An 18,851-nucleotide genomic window follows, 5' to 3' on the forward strand; every position below is an offset into this window, starting at 1 on the left:
CCAGCCAAATTCACCCATTTGCCATACCAGCCTCATCCTGGCAGGCATATAAATTTGGATCCCTGATCTAACTCTCCCCACCTCAGCTTAAAGAGTTGCCAGGTAAAAAACCCACCTGCACCCAGTCAGCAGAAGTGGGTGTGTGTGTGTCTGACTTTCTGTCCAAAGAAATGAGCAAATGGCCACCCATCAATAAAACTGTAAAACAATCATCCAGAGTGGTCTGAGCCACCAGGGCAAGCAGGCTAGACATGTAGGAGCAGGCTCAGGGACAATCAAATTCAATAAATATGAATTTTATATCAGCAAGTCTTTGCCGCCAGCTCATTAAACTGGAGTAATAAGAGTGGGGCTGAGTACCCTCTTCACACACAGCAGCCAGAAGGAGGGTAATGAGGAGCCAGGCAAAGGCCTCACTGGGGGAGTCAGTACAGGCAGCAAGAGCACATCCATCACAGCTGCCGAGAAGGCTAAGGATGCCCCACTAGGCACAAATTGCGGCCCGAGGAGGAGGAGGTGGAGGCAGAAAACAGAACATGAAGCAGTTAAGGCAGGGCAATTTGCAAGTGGTCCTGGTGAAATCGAGGGGCTCCCTACCATCACCCGGCTCCCTGTTCTCTCCTTCAGGAATGCTTTTTCCTCTCCACCCCTGCACAGGGTTGCTGCAGACAGTTGTACAAAGGCACAACTCTAGGGGTGCCATTCGCACTGTGTCTATGTGAGGATATCTGCTGGAGTTGTGCAGTGCACAGTCTGTGTAGCTGTACATGGTGGGCTAGTTCCTGCACATCCCAAGTCCCATTCATCTTTCCAAGCAGAGTTCAAATGTCACAGCCTTCCAGAAGCCTCTCCTAACCTTACCTCCTCTGCACTGCCTGTACCCTTTGCTGTCTCAGTTTGGGGGCATTTACCATTCCTCCAGAGAGTTCTTCCCTGAGCAGCCCTAGCCCCCCCTCCCTTCAACTAAATGAGTTTTCTCTTGTTATTCTCTCTCATAGCTTCATGTTCTTTCCTTTATGGCATTTAGCCCAACTTGCTATTAAATATTTATCCATGCAATTATTATTTCATGTCCCTTTCTACAGCTGGGCTCTAACCTCCCTAACAATGGAGACCAAACCTCGATTTGTCTCATTCCCAGCACATAGTAGGCGCTCAATAAATGTATAATGAATTAAAGAAAGTGCATACATATCACTGCATTTAGTACTCTACAGGCTAAGAAAGGACAAGGACTGTCTTGGTTGTGTCCCCTGAATACCTGGCAAAGGTCTAGCATGCAGTAGTTGCTCAATGAATGTTTTCTTGAGGAGTAAAGAACACGAGCACCCATGCTTAGATGAACTAAATTTGCTCTGGCTTTTCCCATAGCAAATATCCCTACCTGGACCTTCCCCATTTCCGCTACTCCTCTTTCTCCACCTTTTTATCTGAGAGGCTTTACTTTATAACAGACAAACATGGGTTCAGTCTTCCTTAGATCATTCCCCAGCTCAGGGGTTTGCAAACTACAACCCATGGGTCAAATCTTGCCCATGGCCTATTTTGTAAATAGAATGTTATTAGAACACACCCAGGCCCATTTGTTTACATACTGTCTGTGGCTGCTTTTGTGCTACGACGGCAGAGTTGAGTATTTTGACAGAGACCCTATGACTTGTAAAAGCTAAAATATTTTTTATTTGGCCATTTACAGAAAAACTTTGCTCAATTGCCTGGAGCAAATCATTTAACTTCTCTGAGCCTCGGTTTTCTTATTTGTAAAAGGGCTTATAGTACCTACTTCATAAGGTTGGTGTGAAACTTCACATATAGTAGGTATTCAATAAATGCTTGTTCTCTCTCTCTCTCTCTTTCTTTTGTAAACAGAATTCTGATCCCTCTTCCTGAACCTCAGCAGAATCCCTGTTTTTATTCACTCATTCAACAAACATTCATTGAGCATCAACTAGGTTCTAAGTATTTTGTTAGGTACTGAGGATTCAGTAGTGAACAAGACACAGACCCTGGCCTCATGGATCTCCTGGTCTATAAGGGAAGACATGATAAACAGGGAACCCAAACCCAATGTGATACGTGGTAGGAAAGTCGGAAGTCCAGGGAACAGTAGGAGCACACAGTGGGGCAGCTCATTTGGCCTCTGGAGGAAGTAACATTTCACATGAAACTAGAAGGAGTGAGGGTAAGTTAGCCAGGGGAAAAAATCTTAGAAGGACCATTCCTGGAACTACTGGTCATAACTATTGCTAAGTTTGTATTTCATGGAGAAATACTGCTGAGCAATTGCAGCAATACAACTGGAGCTGAAATTGGAGGGGTAGAGAAGTGAGCACGGAGGATGGGCAGGCAAGCAAGGGCTTTTCCTGAGGGGCTTGGAAGCCTCTTGCTCCAGGTTCATCCCCGGGAATATAAGTGCTGAGTCCCAGGGTGGCCCTGGGGCTGGGGCTATGAGATGAGAGTGTGGGAAGCCATGGCTCCTGGGGAGGAGCAATGATGGGCATGTGCTTTTAATGAAGCCCACTGGGTCACCCATGCAAAGGCTTGCAGGGCCAGCCAGAGCATGCCTGTGAGGGATGGCCAGGTGACTAAGCATGGTGGGTGAGGTGACAGCAACCCCCCCTCCCCGTCCAAAGTGGGCAGACACCACCTGGATGTATCACTGTGGGAAAATCAAGAAAATCTGGAAATCTACATTTTAATATTGATAGCTAACCTTTGTTGTGTATTTACTCTATGCCAGACACTGTTCCATCACTGAGCATCTTTAATTTTCTTATATACCTGTGAAGCATGAACTATTGTTACTCCGTTTGACATCTGAGAACACTAAGATCCAAAGTGTGCAAGTGGCACAGCTGGAGATGGGGGGGAGGAGCTGGTAGTTTGAACCCAGGTGGTCTGTGTTTAGGATTCTTTTCATAACCCTGGGTTGGAAGTCAGGGTAGGGAGACTACACAGCTAGCCAAATAGACTCGAGGCAGCCAGCTTTAGACCTCTGATTAAGGTGATGAAAATGAACTTCATAAATGTAAAATGATGATGGATTTAAAAATTTGGCTCACTAACATAAAATGGCACTCTTTCAAGAGTGGCTGCCTTGCTCTTCAAGGATCAAGATGTACCGGGCACCAAGGAGGGATGCCTGTTGCTGCTGTTCTTCAGCGTGTGTGTGCATGAGAATCTTTCTGGGGTGTTTAAGATGCAGACTCCTGATCTTTTGGTGAGAGCATCTGATTCGAAGAGCAGGGGCAGGACCCAAGAATCTGCATTTTAACACACACCCCTGTTTGACTCTGCTGCAGGTGAATCCAGGACTGCCTTTCAAGAAGCAGCGTGATGTAGGGGATCAGGAATAATCCAGTCTGCAGGTAGGTGACGAAGAGGGTGGGATGCTGCTTCTCTCTCTGGGCATCAAATCAAGGAAGAGAACTGTGCACTTACGTTCGGAAACAATGACCACATGTCTCCCAGACATATGCTCTCTTTGGGAAAGTGACCTAATTTCCCACGCCTTAGTTTCCTTATATCTGTAAAATGGGCTTAATAATATGATGAGGACCAAATTCATTAGCTCTTTAGCTGTGTGCTATTGAGAACATCACAGAATGTGAGCCTCAGTTTTCTTGTCCATAAAATGGGCAATGATAATAGTGAATATGTTAAAAGACTATTTATTGGGTAATATAATTTTTAAAAATCAGAAAAAAGACTATTGGGGAAATTAAATAGGAAAGAAAATGGACAAGTAATGAGGAGGCTGTTGATAAATGTTTCTTCTCTACTCCCTCCCACCTTTATTGGTCCAGTTAATTGCTTCCTCTGGGTGAATTTATTGCTTTGAAAGGAGAAGCTCATTTGCAGTGGGCATTTAGCTCAGTTAGTTATAACCTGGAGTTAATGAGATCCCAATTGTGGTTTGATCCCCAATGTGTTGGGGGGGTTAGTTGTTCCCATTCAGAAGCCCCCCTCTAGTCTGCAGCCACTGCCAGCCCAGCCACCTGGCAGATCAGGGCAGATGAGGGAGGTAGGGAGGGAAGAAGAGCAGCCATCCATCAGCATTACCAGCCAAACCCCTTTATAAGACACACATTCCCCTCAGCAGCAATCAGCGGTAGCATCCTTGAACGGGAGGACGGCTCGTTATGATGAGTTTATTAATGGACAGTGCAGCAGAGCTGGAAGAGCTGGTTGGGTGTCTTGGAGGGCCCAGCCAGGCCAGACTGGCAGCTAGCCCAGACATCTCAACTGGGTTTCTGGAGGACTTTGGGAACAGCGCCTGGGCCCACCTTCTCCAGCTTCTCAGGAGGACATTTATCAATCTGTACGGAACTCTGGGAAGGCCTCCCTGGCCGCTTCTTCAGACAAAGGTGACAAAGAGGAAATTTTGTATATGGAGAAAATATCAATGGGAGGGGTTACACCTGGGTGAGTCGAATTTTCCATGGAGCCTTCCTGGACCCTCTACCCACATCCAGAGGGAGCAGAGTACTTTCTGCTTTGTGCCCCCTGATACCTGAGCACCAGTATTGCTTCACTGTACCTATTAGACTATTTATTGATTAATTTCAGTTGTTGGTTACACAATACCTGACATGTTGTCCCTGTAAAAAATTGAGATTACAGATAGGTCTAAAGACCCCTTTGTCTTCCATTCTGCTTCCAGTACCCTTATTAAAGCAATCATTGCTTTTATTTTTGTGTATATCTTTCCAGACCAGTAATAGGAATAGGAATAATAATAACTACAGTATTAGTATTGATAATAGTGAACACTCATTGAGCATTTACTACGAACCAGCCTTATATGAGCTCATTTAATCCTCACAATAACCTGTGATGTATATACCATTATAATCCCCATTTTACAGATGAGGAAACTGAGGACCAAAGAGTTTCAGAAATGTTCCCAAGGTTGCACAACAAGTAAATGGCATAACCGGAAGTTGAGCCCCGGAAGTCTGAGGCCAGCATTAACCATTAAGGCCAGGATTAACCTGTCCTTAACCATTACCATAGTGTTCTCTACATACACATGTATATATCTATTGAAGATAAATGCTATTTGTGTGTGTGTGTCCATGTGTATGTGTGTGCACAGTGGATTATTTTTTAAACATAAATAGTAAGTATCATACTAAATACTTCTTTCTGACCTTGCTTTTTAAAAAAATTTCAGCCAGCAATGTGTCTTGGAATTTTTGCCATGTCAATAGATATGGACTTAATTCATTATTTTTAATGGTTGCAAAGTACTTCATAGACTTCATCGACTGCAAATATAATTGTGTTTTGAGTTTCTTTTTCTTCTTTTTTAAATTCTGTTATTCCCCCATTGGTGAACATATTTAGGTTTTTTCCTCCTACCTTATCTTAAACTAAATTTTATCTTTAAATTTTAACTAAAAATATGTACATTTTTTAACACTTAGGATATACTTTTTGACAAAGGATATTGCCATGCATATTAACCCTGCATCCTTATGCATGAATTGCACATCGTCTCTTGTGTATTTCACTCTCATTTACATGCATGTGGGATCCTGCACTAGAATGAACCACCTGAGGATACAGACCATGCCCTAGTTTGTTCTGTATCCCCACCCCTAGTATTGTGCCTAGCAAGTACTCAGGGCTCAGTGAATGTTTGAATTAATCAATGATTGAATGGTATATTAGGTATTGCTGATTAATAAATTATCACAAGACTTAGCAACTTAGACAGACACACATTTATTATTTCACAATTCTGGTGGGTTAGGAATACAGGCAGAGCTCAGTTGGGTCCTGCAGCTCAGACTGTAATCAAGGTGTTGGCTGGGGCTTGGGTCATCTCAAGGCTCAACTGGGGAAGAATCTGCTTTGCAACTCATGTGGTTGTTGGCAGGACCTAGTTCCTCATGGCATTTGGAGTGATGGCCTCGGTTTTTCTTGTCCATTGCTACATGGGCTCTCCAGCATGGCTGCTTGCCTTAGAATGTGCAAGCTGGGAAGGTAACAGAGAGAGTGTGCTAGCAAGACAGGAGCCACATTCTTTTGTAATGTAACACAGAAATGGCATCCCATCACTTTTGTTGTGTTCTGTTGATTAGAAGTGATACCAGGCAGTATCTGCTCCTGGCTGAGGCTTGCCAAATCTTGTTACTGGGCCCAAGTCTGGCTGTCTGCCCCAAGCAAAAAACCCTGGCTGGGCTTGCCAAAATCTGTTACTTCAGGGCATTTGTTTATCTATTGTCTTAACAGTTAATTGGCAACAGGTGGCTTACTCAGAGTTAGGAAGCTATGCATTAATTAGTACATCAACAATTTTAAGAACTTACATGATTCTTTGTTTAGGAACAGGATGTCTCATCCAAGTCATGAGCACCCCCTTCAAGGCTGTGAATATTTTTAGAGAACTGCTTGTGTACTGAGTCAGCAACAAGACATTATTTCCCCGGTTTTGACCAAAACATTTCTCATGAAAACACTGATGTGATCAGTGTTCTGATTGAAAAAGTCTTACTTTTCTTTTATTGATCCCTTGGTGCTGGGAAGGCTCATTCCCAGGTAGACATGTCCCATGTTGGGGGGAAAGATGAAACAGCAGTTAGGCCAAACTAGAGCACCATGAAGTGGGGTCAGGAACTTAGAAGAGACATGCTATATATCATCAGTGCTTCCAATTGTATTCTGTTATAAAGAGAGAGCAAATTCTTATTGAACTTATGCAAATAACCATAATGCCATAAAAATCATAAGGATACTCACAGTTTTAAAATTTTGCAGGAATCAAACAGAGGGAAAAAAGCAAATGTTTCCACATTTGTTCATAAAAGCATATTTTACCAAATTACTATAAGTTACAGATAGCTTAAGAGAGAAAGTTTCCTTAATCTGGAAAACAAAACATTTTAGTAAAAAACCAACAACAAAAGTCACAAAACATTATCAGTTATTTAATTTCATGTAATTCATTTTTGCTTTGCTTGATCTTGATTAGCAGTTTTATAAACCCATCAGATTTCTTATTAGAGTTCTGAAAAACTTTTATTTTATCCATTGATCTTAAAGTTATTTGAAATCTGTGTTTAAGAGTACTTGTGATAGTCTTTTCCATGAATATGATTGCAGAAACTTTTAGAGAAAATCGAAACTTCTTGCAGTCTTACTAACAGCAGATCGATTCTTCAAGAAAACCTTGTTCTGGGCCGACGCCGTGGCGCACTCAGGAGAGTGTGGCTCTGGGAGCGCAGCAGTGCTCCCGCCGCGGGGATGGCCGGTGTGCTCACTGGCGGAGCGCAGTGCGGCCGGTCACAAAAAGACAAAAAAAAAAAAAGAAAAAAGAAAACCTTGTTCTAATATGGGGGAAATTTTAATTCTATGTCAGTGTCTTTTTAATATCAAAGTTCATGTTGAGAAAGACTTAGAAATAATTTCCTTTTAATTATAGCCAAGATACACACAAAATTCTTTTATAAATTCACCCTTCACAAACCATTATTACCACTTACTCAGACATGTCCATGACATGCTTTAGACTTTCTGTCTTGTCCTATACTTCCTCTTTCCTAAATAACCAGTCATTTTGCTCTAGGACAAAAAATCACTACACAAGACGCTTTCTTACACATTATTCTCTTTTCTTTTTAACCTTCCTAACCACAATTACATCTTCATATCCATAGCTTTGCTCACATCTCCCTCTTCTCCTACTTACTTGTTCCTTTCTATCAGCAATACTAAATTAGCCTTATTTACCTAGAAATTGCATAATCAAAGCTCATTCTGTTTTAGGCTGGCTTTATAACTTTAGCTTTAAAAACCTCTAGCAGAGCAAAAAACCCTTTTTACCCTTTTATCCTCGTTAGTTTCAGTTTCAAATGAGTTTTGGGTTAACTTCTCAATGTTTACACTTAGCCAGGACTGGCTGAATTGTATAAGAAAAACAATATCTCCAAGTGGCCTTGATTCTTTCCCAATAGGCTTAGACAGTCAGTTTCTGTTTTAACACTTGTAGCACTGTGTGCACAGATACGCAAATTTTGTCCAGAGACTTAGCCAATTATAACTTCCTGGATCATAGTTTGTTTCTCAAGCTTGCCAAGAAAAACTCAGAAAAAAACCATTTTCTTTCTGATTACTGGGTCTTTAATGACCAAAAGGCACAAATTTAGTTTCTCAAATCCAAACAGACAGAGCTCTCCCAAACTAACAAAACACTGGCTTTTACATTTTTGGGTCATTTCTTACACCCAGAATGGTACCTTAACAAATAAATGGTGTAGAAAGAGGACTCCTGGTGGTACTTACATGTTCAGAATTCGTCAGCTCCTTTCTAACACTGTTTTCCTTTACCAACCAAAAGATGGGGAATTGGTGGTTAATGCTGCTGCTGGAAAATCAGGGAAAGTCCCCCAAATCCCAGAGTTGGGGCTGGCCTACCACAGGCAGCTGGCACCCACAGTTGGACCCAGTCTCACTCCCACAGTAGTAGAGAGGCTAGGATGCTCAGGGCACTCAACTCCTGTCTTGGCTTGCCAAAATCTGATACTGGCGGGCAGGCAGCCAGACTTGGGTTTGGTAACAGATTTGGGGCAGCCTTAGCCAGGAGCTGAATGCCCTGGGGTAACAGATTTTGTTGAGTCAACCCAGGGTTTTTTGTTAGGGGCAGGTAGACAGACTTGGGCCTGGTAATGAGATTCGGCAAGCCTCAGCCAGTAGCTGAGTTCCCCCTGGTAACAGAAGCACATCACAGATCTCATGCACACTCAAGGGGAGGGATTTACATAGGGACTGGAATACCAAGAAGTAGGGATCGCTGGGAGCCCTCTTAGAAGTCTGCCTATCACAAAAGAATAATTTTGATAATTACATCAAATAAAAATATTTGTACATTTCTTATAGATTACAAAGCACTTCAATGAGCATTACTTTATTGAGTAATAAAGTTCACAGCTACCCCATAAGGTAATTACCGTAAGATAACCGGGGCAAGAATTATTATCCTGTCTTCATGTTGAGGAAATTGAGACTCAGACAGTTTAAGTGACTTTCCTGGGATCACACAGCTAGCAAGAGGAAGAGTCAGGATTTCAACCTAGCAATTAGTCTATGAGTTTAAGCATTAAAATAGGCCATACAGTACTGAGGTTTGGCTTGACATATTCTCAAATACAAGGGGTACAAGTGGGTTACAAAGAGGTATCATAGTGTGGTGGAAAGAGAAAGGGACTTTGGAGGCATGACCTAAGTTTGAATTCTGGCCAGGTGACTTATGGCTATGTGACTTTGTCCTCTGTGAGCCTCAGTCTTCTCATCTGTAAATGGGTTGTTGTGAGGATTAAATGCCATAGCGAATGTATGTAAAGTGCCTCTCAGGGTGCTTGGGATGTAGTAATCTGCATCCCCGGGATGCCACTGCTGTTTTCATGGGAGCTGCTTGGGCAGTGGTATTGTTCATAAACATGTATTACGTGCTTTCAAAAGCTTCTTCAAAACCTAATTATTAATTGTTGATGGGCTGAGCCTGGGGCTCCTCTGTCTGAGGTATCACTTATGAAGGCTATTCTGTTTGTTGATTTTGCATACACAAACCCACTTGATTAAGAATTGATGAGGGAAAAATGTCATAATTCAAGCAAATAAAGGATGCTCCATGAGAGGAAGTCTTGGCAGCCGTGAAATTGGTGCTGAGTATGGTTGCCATGGTTAATTGGGACTGAATAATTGGCCTCCGTGGGAACCTGCCAAGTTAGACAATGGATATTAAAGGAATTTACCCGCTGGGGATGAGAACAGGCACTCAGAAGGCACACACTAGGTGGTGGGGGTATTAGGCAGATGGTCACCCCTGTGCTCTATGGGTTTTGGACCAACTGAGAAATTAATAGACACGGGATCAAAATAGCAAGCCTGTTGCTGGCTAATCTGGATTGGAAGACATGGCTTGGACCTGTAGTTCTAATTAGCCTCCTTAATACTCCTCCCCTGGTCTAGAACTTGATACCCTCTTAAGGGAAGAGAGAGATGGGGGAGAAAGGAAGAGAAAAAAGGGAGGGAAAAAGGAAGGGGAGGGAGAGGGAGAAGGTAACATCTTAATTCTACCCCACAAGGGAACAACGCTTAATGAAGCTCAGACTCTTGCCAATCTACCAATCAGACCCATCACTCCACCTCCCAGGGGGAGGAGTCAGTGATAAGTGAAAGAAAAGGTAAAGGCAGCTAATAATGCTGCAAGTGCATATTTAGTGAGCCAGCCTGGATACTGAGTGAGGGAGACTCTGGTTCACCCCTTTTATCAGGGAATGATGATCAGAGTTATACCAAATATTTACTGAGTTTTTACTGTGTCAGGGCATTGTGCCAAACCCTTTCAATGAATTATCTCCTTTAGTCCTCATATCAGCCCTTTGAGAGGGAGAATAAAATTAGACCCATTTTATAAATGAAGACACTGGGACTGTGACACCTTGTTTACAATCCAAGGCCACACAGCTAGTAAATGTCACACTGAGATTCAAATCCAGGTTTCTCTGCTTTCTAACCCTGTGTTTTTTAAATGCCAGTTTTCTCAAAAGGTGGCCCATGAATCAAGAAAGCTTGCCCATTTACAATAGCCACCAAAAAAATAAAATACTTAGGAATAAAGTTAGCCAAGGATGTGAAAAATCTCTATAATGAGAACTAGAAACCACTGCTGAGAGAAATTAAAGAGGACACAAGAAGATGGAAAGATATCCCATGCTCTTGGGTTGGAAGAACCAACACTGTGAAAATGTCCATACTACCCAAAGTGATCTACAAATTCAATGCAATCCCCATCAAAATTCCAAGGACGTTTTTCCTCAGACATGGAAAAAACTATTCAGACATTTATATGGAATAACAAAAGACCATGCATAGCCAAAGCAATTCTGAGCAAAATAAAATAAAATAAAATAAAGCTAGAGACATAACACTACCTGGCTTTAAGCTATACTACAAAGCTATAATAACCAAAACAGCATGGTACTGGCATAAAAACATACACACTGATCAATGGAATAGAATAGAGAATCCAGAAATCAACCCACACACCTACAGCCATCTGATCTTTGACAAAGGCACCAAGCCTATACAATGGGGAAGAGACCGATTCTTCAGCAAATAGTGCTGGGATAACTGGATATCCATATGCAGGAGAATGAAACTAGACCCATACATCTCACCATATAGTAAAATCAACTCCAAATGGATTAAAGAATTAAATATACACTCTGAAACAATAAAACTTCTTAAAGAAAACATAGGGGAAACACTCTAGGAAGTAGGACTGGGCACAGACTTCATGAATACGACCCCTAAAGCATGGGCAACCAAAGGAAAAATAAACAAATGGGATTATATCAAACTAAAGAGCTTCTGCACAGCAAAAGAAACAATTAACAGAGTTAAAAGACAACCAACAGAGTGGGAGAAAATATTTGCAAAATATACATCTGACAAAGGTTTAATATCCAGAATATACAAGGAACTCAAACAACTTTACAAGAAAAAAACAAGCAACCCAATTAAAAAATGGGCAAAAGAGCTAAGTAGGCATTTCTCTAAGGAAGATATACAAATGGCCAACAGACATATGAAAAAATGCTCAACATCACTCAGCATCCGGGAAATGCAAATCAATACTACACTGAGATACCATCTCACCCCAGTTAGGATGGCTAAAATCCAAAAGACTCTGAATGATAAATGCTGGGGAGGTTGCGGAGAAAAAGGAACTCTCATACATTGTTGGTGGGACTGCAAAATGGTGCAGCCTCTATGGAAAATGGTATGGAGGTTCCTCAAACAATTGCAGATAGATCTGCCATATGACCCAGCTATTCCACTGTTGGGAATATACCCAGAGGAATGGAAATCATCAAGTCGAAGGGATACCTGTTCCCCAGTGTTCATTGCAGCACTCTTTACAATAGCCAAGAGCTGGAACCAGCCCAAATGTCCATCATCAGATGAGTGGATATGGAAACTGTGGTATATCTATACAATGGAATACTACTCAGCTATAAAAAAGAATGTGATACTGCCATTTGCAACAATATGGATGGACCTAGAGAGAATATATTAAGTGAAACAAGTCAGGCACAGAAAGAGAAATATCACATGTTCTCACTTATTTGTGGGAGCTAAAAATAAATAAGTAAATACACAAATAAACTGGTGGGGGAGGAGGGAAGAAGACACTACAATTCCTTGAAGTTGATATGACAAACAGAAGGGACTTTGTTGGGAGGGAGGAGGGAGGGAGGTTTTGGTAATGGGCTACAATAATCAACCACACTGTATATTGACAAAATAAAATTAAATAAAAAAAAAGTAGAAGGGAAAAACTTTGATCGATAAGATAAGGCAATAAGGATTTCTTTTTCTTTCCTTTCCTGAGCCAAAGGAGTGTAATTTTACCAGGCAAATGATCACACGCCTCTTTGATGCTGCTATTTAGCCACTATCTCTGAATTCAAAATTCAAAATGGCAATAAAAAAAAAAAGGTGGTCCAAGAACTTTCTGATTCAGAATCAACTGGGATGCATTTTAAAAATGCAGATTTCCAGCATGGTTGACTCCCACCCCCAAACACTGACCCAGGAGATCTCAGGAGGGGTACAGGGATGTGCATCTTAAATAAGGACCCTGGATGAGTCTAACACACACCAAAGTTTGAGAATGATTGCATTGGAAGGATAGATTTTTCAATTCCTCTTTTGCTAATTTGCCTTTGGGACAAAAAATGGGCACTTGTTTGCAAACAAATCTTTCTTTACTAATTTTTACTAATTTATTGAATCTGGCAGCTTGCTGGGAGCTGGGTAAGCTGGACTTCCGTCACCTCAGGTATCTGAACTCCTGCAAAGTTGTAGGTGTCTCCTCTGGTACAACTTTTCTTACAGTCTTCAATCTAGAGGCTTTTCCCTTTTTTCCAGTGGTGATCCCTATATCGAGGGAAGTCATGACCAAGGGGAATTGCCTCTGAAAAGCTGGCCTCCATCTTTGCTTTTCAGGGCATGGTCCTTTACATAGATTGGCACAGCCATTTACATGTATTTGCATGTATTTGCATAGATTTGCATTCATTAGGCATGTGCTTGGATTTCTCCTATTCATTTGGCTCCATTTTTGAGTATGCTCTGTATATTGCAACTTTGCACCCTCCCATCCTCTGATATGGTTTTTAAAAAAATTTTTCCCATGGTGGACAAGTGGCTTTGGGAACATGACCTGGTTGCTGGGACAGGTCTCCACATTTACTGGCCAATGGGAGGCAGCACAGAGTAGTGCTAACAGCACAGACTCCGCAGTTTGATAGATCTGGGTCCAAATGCTGGTTTGTGCACTTACTAGCTATTTAACATTGTCTCTCAACTGCCCCCAAGGCTCTGTTTCCTCAACTATAAATGGAAATAATAATGGTACGTTCCTAATAGTGTTGCTGTGAGGATTAAATGCATAAACCGGTTAACATACTGCTTGGCACATGGCTCAGAAAATGGTGGCAATTAATATGGTCATTCTCTTGTGCTGATGATGGTCATGGTGATACAGCACTCACAAGGCTTCCCAAGCTGTGGTTCTCTTAATCCCAGAAGATAAGCACTCAGTGGGGGAGAGAAAGTATTCAGTGTTAATGTGGTTTTAAAAATATGTCCACAAATTCTTTGACACTCTTCCCTTCACAACATGGAGCTTAAGCCCTCTCCCCTTGAGTGTGAGTTTAACTTAGTGCCCAAGTTCTAATGAATAGAATGTGGCAGAAGTGATAGTGTGTCATTTCCAACATTGGGTTATAAAAAGTCTCAGCTTCTGTTTCAGATGCGTGCACTTTCTCTTTCCTGATTCACTCTCTCCGGGGGAAGTCATTTTGTGAGCAGCTCTGCAGAGAGACCCACATGGTGAGGGAGTGAAGCCTCCTGCCAACAGCTGTGTAATTGAACTTGGAAGTGGATCTTCCAGCCCTTTAGAAGCAGCTGCAACAATGGCTTGACGGTGATCTCATGAGAGACCTTGAGCCAGAACCGTGAAGCCAAGCCTCTCCACACTCCTGACCCTCCGAAGCTGTGCAATAATGAATGTTTGCTGATTAAAGTTTTGGGGTAATTCATTACACAGCAATATATAATTAGAACAGTTGGGAAGATTGTATTCCAATGTGGATGCCTCATTCTGGGGTCATAGGGATTATGGCCCTTGGCGTGAAGGCTGAATGCTCAGAGTGGTGCTAGGAGAGGTTTATGCAGAAGTGTGTTGAGGTATAGCTGGAATAATGTTGGCTTTTAACTTGCGGCTGACTGCCGTCCCCATGATTGATGACTTTACTTGCATGACATACTCACATATATATTTCTAGATTTTGAATAACTTAAACACTTCACTGATAAATAAAGCATAATTCGAGGAAACAAGATTCTTTTCTCACCCATTGCTAGGTTCATGGCTGAGGCCCCTATAACAAAAGACAGATTAACAAGAGAAAAGCATACCAATTTATTTAATATTAGTTTTACTTGACATGGGAGCTTTCAGAAATGAAGACCCAAGGAAATCTGTGAATTTTTATGCTTACATTTGATAAAGAGTGGACAGTTATGCAGAAATATGATTGGACACAGTGAGTATGATCTAATGGTAATAAACTGGGGGAAACTAAGCAAAACCTGTTTGTTCATACTCTTCTCCATGCCCTGTCTTCAGAGATGAGGATGTCCCGTGTCTTTGGGTATAGGGAGGGCACCTCTGGAATGAGGGTCTTACTAGCTACTTTATGGGAAGGTCAGAGAATTCTTTATGGCCTGCTTCAGAGGAGAAGCATGAGGAGAAGGTGAGAATGACCATCCTGCTTCTGTTTTCTCAAATGCCAATGTGTCATATATTGGGGTAATGTGTCCTGAACCCCATCAAATGACTACAGTTAGCAACAGATATGAAGGTATGTTAGTAACAGTACTCAAGAGAGACTGAAGCACAGTTGGGATAGGCTGAGGGTTACAGCCCAGTGCTAGTTGAAAGCCCACTCCCTTTCCTCCCATTCATAAAACATAGGGGGTGCTATCTGTTCATTTACAAATATTTGTTGTGTACCCACTGTGAGCTATTCACTTTGTTAGATCTAGGAGAGTCTATGGTGAATAAGGCAGTCTCTGCCACCACAGAGAACATAGTCTAGTGAGAAAATCTGGAGGTACCAGGCAATTAAACAGACAAAAATAATAGTGTGGTGAAAATTATGATAGATGCATTCATTAGAATGTTTTTCAGCTATAATGGCAAAAAATATTGATTAAAACTTGCTTAGTAATAAACTACTTAATCACACTGAGCTAGAAGTCCATATGTAGGGTGGGCTCTAAACAAGGAATGATCAGTGACTCAATGTTTTCAGAGGACCCAGATTCTTTCCATCTCTCTCCTTTGCCCTCCTGGAGCTGACTTTATCCTCGTACTCCTTGTAGGTACCAAATGGCCTCCAGTGGCAGCTGAGACTCCATGCTTCATCATTCACTTCTAGCAGGAGAGATGCTAAAATCTTCCTGCTATGCCTAGACTACATCTCTACTCTTCAACCTGATTGGCCAATTTAGATCATGTGATCTTTTCTGAACCAATAACAATTGCCAGTGGCATGTCTTATTCTGATTGGTTAAGACTAATTAGGACCTACCTTCTGAAGCTGGGTATGAGTTATCATAGTCCTAAAACAGGTGGGAGGTGTGAATGCCTGATGTGATCAGGTTCTGTTAGGAAGGAATGTTTCTGGATTGTGGGCAGGCAGCCATATATGGCTGAGAGTCCGGGAGAACTTCACTGGGGAAGTGATGTGGACATAGAGATCTGAAGAATGAGGAGACAGAGGCAGATGAAGAGAGTATTGTGTGCATGTGTGTGCATGCGTGTGTGTGTGTGTGCACATACACATTTTGAAAATTATGGCATCACACGATGCAATGTGCCAAGAACTTTGAGTGTTACTACAGAACCAATTCAATCTGCCCTAATTTATTAAAAAATATGCAATTCCCCAACTTGTGTGCTTAACAGCAACAATATTAATATACAACGTTATTTGTAGCACATTCTACCATTGATGGAATTTACAGCAACATTTCACCATGATCTCCTTGACTTTACCACTCGTTTTAAAGCTGCGACCCATTTTATCCCCTTTGTGGCAGCTTGAAGTGCTAGTGAATTAATACCCGCTCTCCAACATCTTCCACCCACCTGAAGGAACACCACTGTGGAGCATGCAAACATTCAGTTAATCGTAGGTACAGACCAAAAGTTGTGGTTCACTGTGGACTACCATGTAATTGTCTACTACTTCTCATTTTGAGGTAGGGGAGGCAGCTACCATATGCTTCCATAAGTCCAGATAATCTGGTTAGCAGAGTTCTTGGCCAAAGTCCTTCTCACACATCTGTCAGCTTCTGTAACTGTGTGTATTTTGGGCCCTGCAATATAATTAACGTGCAGTAATTTGAACTATTATTTACACCCAAGCAATCCTGGCAAGTGTGAGGTATTGATTATCTGAAGGGGCATGGTCCTCAGCTTCTGGACTATTGCACTATCTTTTAGTCTAGTTCTCTTCAGAAGCCAGAGCCAAACTTTCCTTGGGCCTTGACATGACTGGGAATTGATGATTTCTTTTCTTCTAGTAGCTTTCTCCCTTGCTATAGATTGATTGCAGAACATATAGACAAACAAAAGGAAGAAAGTGAAGATCATCTGTGGGGATCACTGGGCTGCATGTCTCAGATGCCCCTTTGAGAAAGGATTTGTTGTTGGATGTGCTATCTGTAGCCAGCCTCCAGCTGTCACCCTCTTCAGGGATTGCCTCATGTATTAGTCAGGGTTCCCCAGAGAAAGGGAACCAATAGGACACACACACACACACACACACACACACACACACGCACGCATGTGCGCACGCAGATAGATATATACATAGAAATACAGAAGGAGACTTATTATGAGGAATTGGCTCATGTGATTATGGAGGCTGAGAAGTCCTATTATCTGCTGTCTGCAAGCTGGAGGCTCAGGAAAGCTGGTGATATAATTCAGTCCACGTCCAAAGGCCAGGGGAGCCAGCGGTGTAAGTACCAGTCTGAGTCCCAATGCCTGAGATCCAGAAGTGCTGATGCCTAAGGGTAGGAGAAGATGGGTGTCCCAGCTCAATAAGAGAGAGAAAATTCACCCTTCCTTCTCCTTTTTGTTTTATTCAGGCCCTCAATGGATTGGATGATGCCCACCCACATTGGTGAGGGTGATCTTCTTTACTTAGGCTACTGATTCAAAAATGAATCTCTTCTGGAAACACCCTCACAGATATGCCCAGGAATAATGTTTTCCCAGCTATCTGGGCATCTCTTAGACCAGTCAAGCTGACACAGAAAAATAACAATCGCATCATGGTCAGTGGGCTGCCTCATCCGATGGCACACCCTTGATGGGGTGAGTCACATCCAGTAACTTATGGATCGGGGACATAAAGATCTGGCTACCTTGGGCCAACTTGAGACACTCTGAAGGACTGCTCTAGATCTGAAGCTCCCTGCATTGAAACTCAAACTTTCCCTCTGCTTCTGTCTCTCCCTTCCCATGATCCCTCCTTAATAAACATGCTTCAAGCTAAATTCTATCTCATAGGCTGCATCTGGGACCAACCTGCAACATCACCTGTTATAAATCTCAGTCTCTGGAGATGCCACTGTAAACATAGTGGCCCATATTATGGCAATGCTTTGAAAACACTCTCCCTCTTTCTACATGTAATATTTTTTTGTTTTGTTTTTACAAAAACAGTATCACACTGCACAAACTCTGCTTGATACAGTGCTGTGTGGCAGTGAAGAGTACAGCTCTGAGGACAAGTGGCCTGGGTTTAAGTCCCAGCTGTGCCATTAACTAGGCTGGCAATCTTAGACACGTTATGTGTCTCTCTCTGAGTCTCAGTTTTCTCATCTGTAAAATGGTGCATATAACAGTACCTTCTTTCTAAGGTTTTGAAGATTCAATGAGTTTATCTACATATAGCTCTTGAAACAGTAGTACAGAGTAAATAGTCAATAATTACTAGCTGCTATTGTTATTTTGTAACTGGGTTTTCTCAAGATATTGTAACATTTTCTCACGACATCAAATATTATTCTGTGTCATCATTTTTAATGGCTTGATGGTATCTTGTTGTAAGAGCATATTATAGTTTAACCAATTTCCTTTAGGGGAAAGGCATTCTTGGCAAAGAGATAAAAAGGAGTCTTCTTGGGGACACATTGGGGGTCAGCTGGACCTGGTCTGTGAGTATTTTATTCTGAGGGACAGAAGACAGGGCAGACAGCACATCACATTTGCCTCCAGAGAGGCAGCCATTGTCTGACCCCCTAACAATAACCTCACATCCTGAGAGGTGAGAATGCTGCAAGCTCTCTTAGCCCGAATATACTCCTCAAATTGAATTCCTGGAGCAGGCACACAAACCATCAGATTATTGTTAGCTGTTGTGGGCAGAGTCAATTCACTTGTGGTGAGGGATCATTAGCAAGGGTGAGGAACTCAAGTGCTGGGCCAGAGGGAAAGTGAGCTCATCGGGGGGAGGCCTTGCTTTCTTCCTCCAGGCTTGAAAACCAGTGAGCCAACAACGTTCATAAACTCTCTCTTGGACGAAAAAAAGAGAGGCTCCTGGTGTAGGCTGTTTCGGATTTTGAATTTTATGATCCTTTTATATCCTGGAGAAGGCAAGGTTGTAGGAGGAGGAGAGTGTTACCCTATGAGGTTGAGCGGGTTGGGCAATGAACAACTCATTCACATTATAGCCTATGGGACTGGCAGCCCC

This window comes from Cynocephalus volans, chromosome 6 (assembly GCF_027409185.1).
Source record: "Cynocephalus volans isolate mCynVol1 chromosome 6, mCynVol1.pri, whole genome shotgun sequence".
NCBI classification, from domain to species: Eukaryota; Metazoa; Chordata; class Mammalia; order Dermoptera; family Cynocephalidae; genus Cynocephalus; species Cynocephalus volans.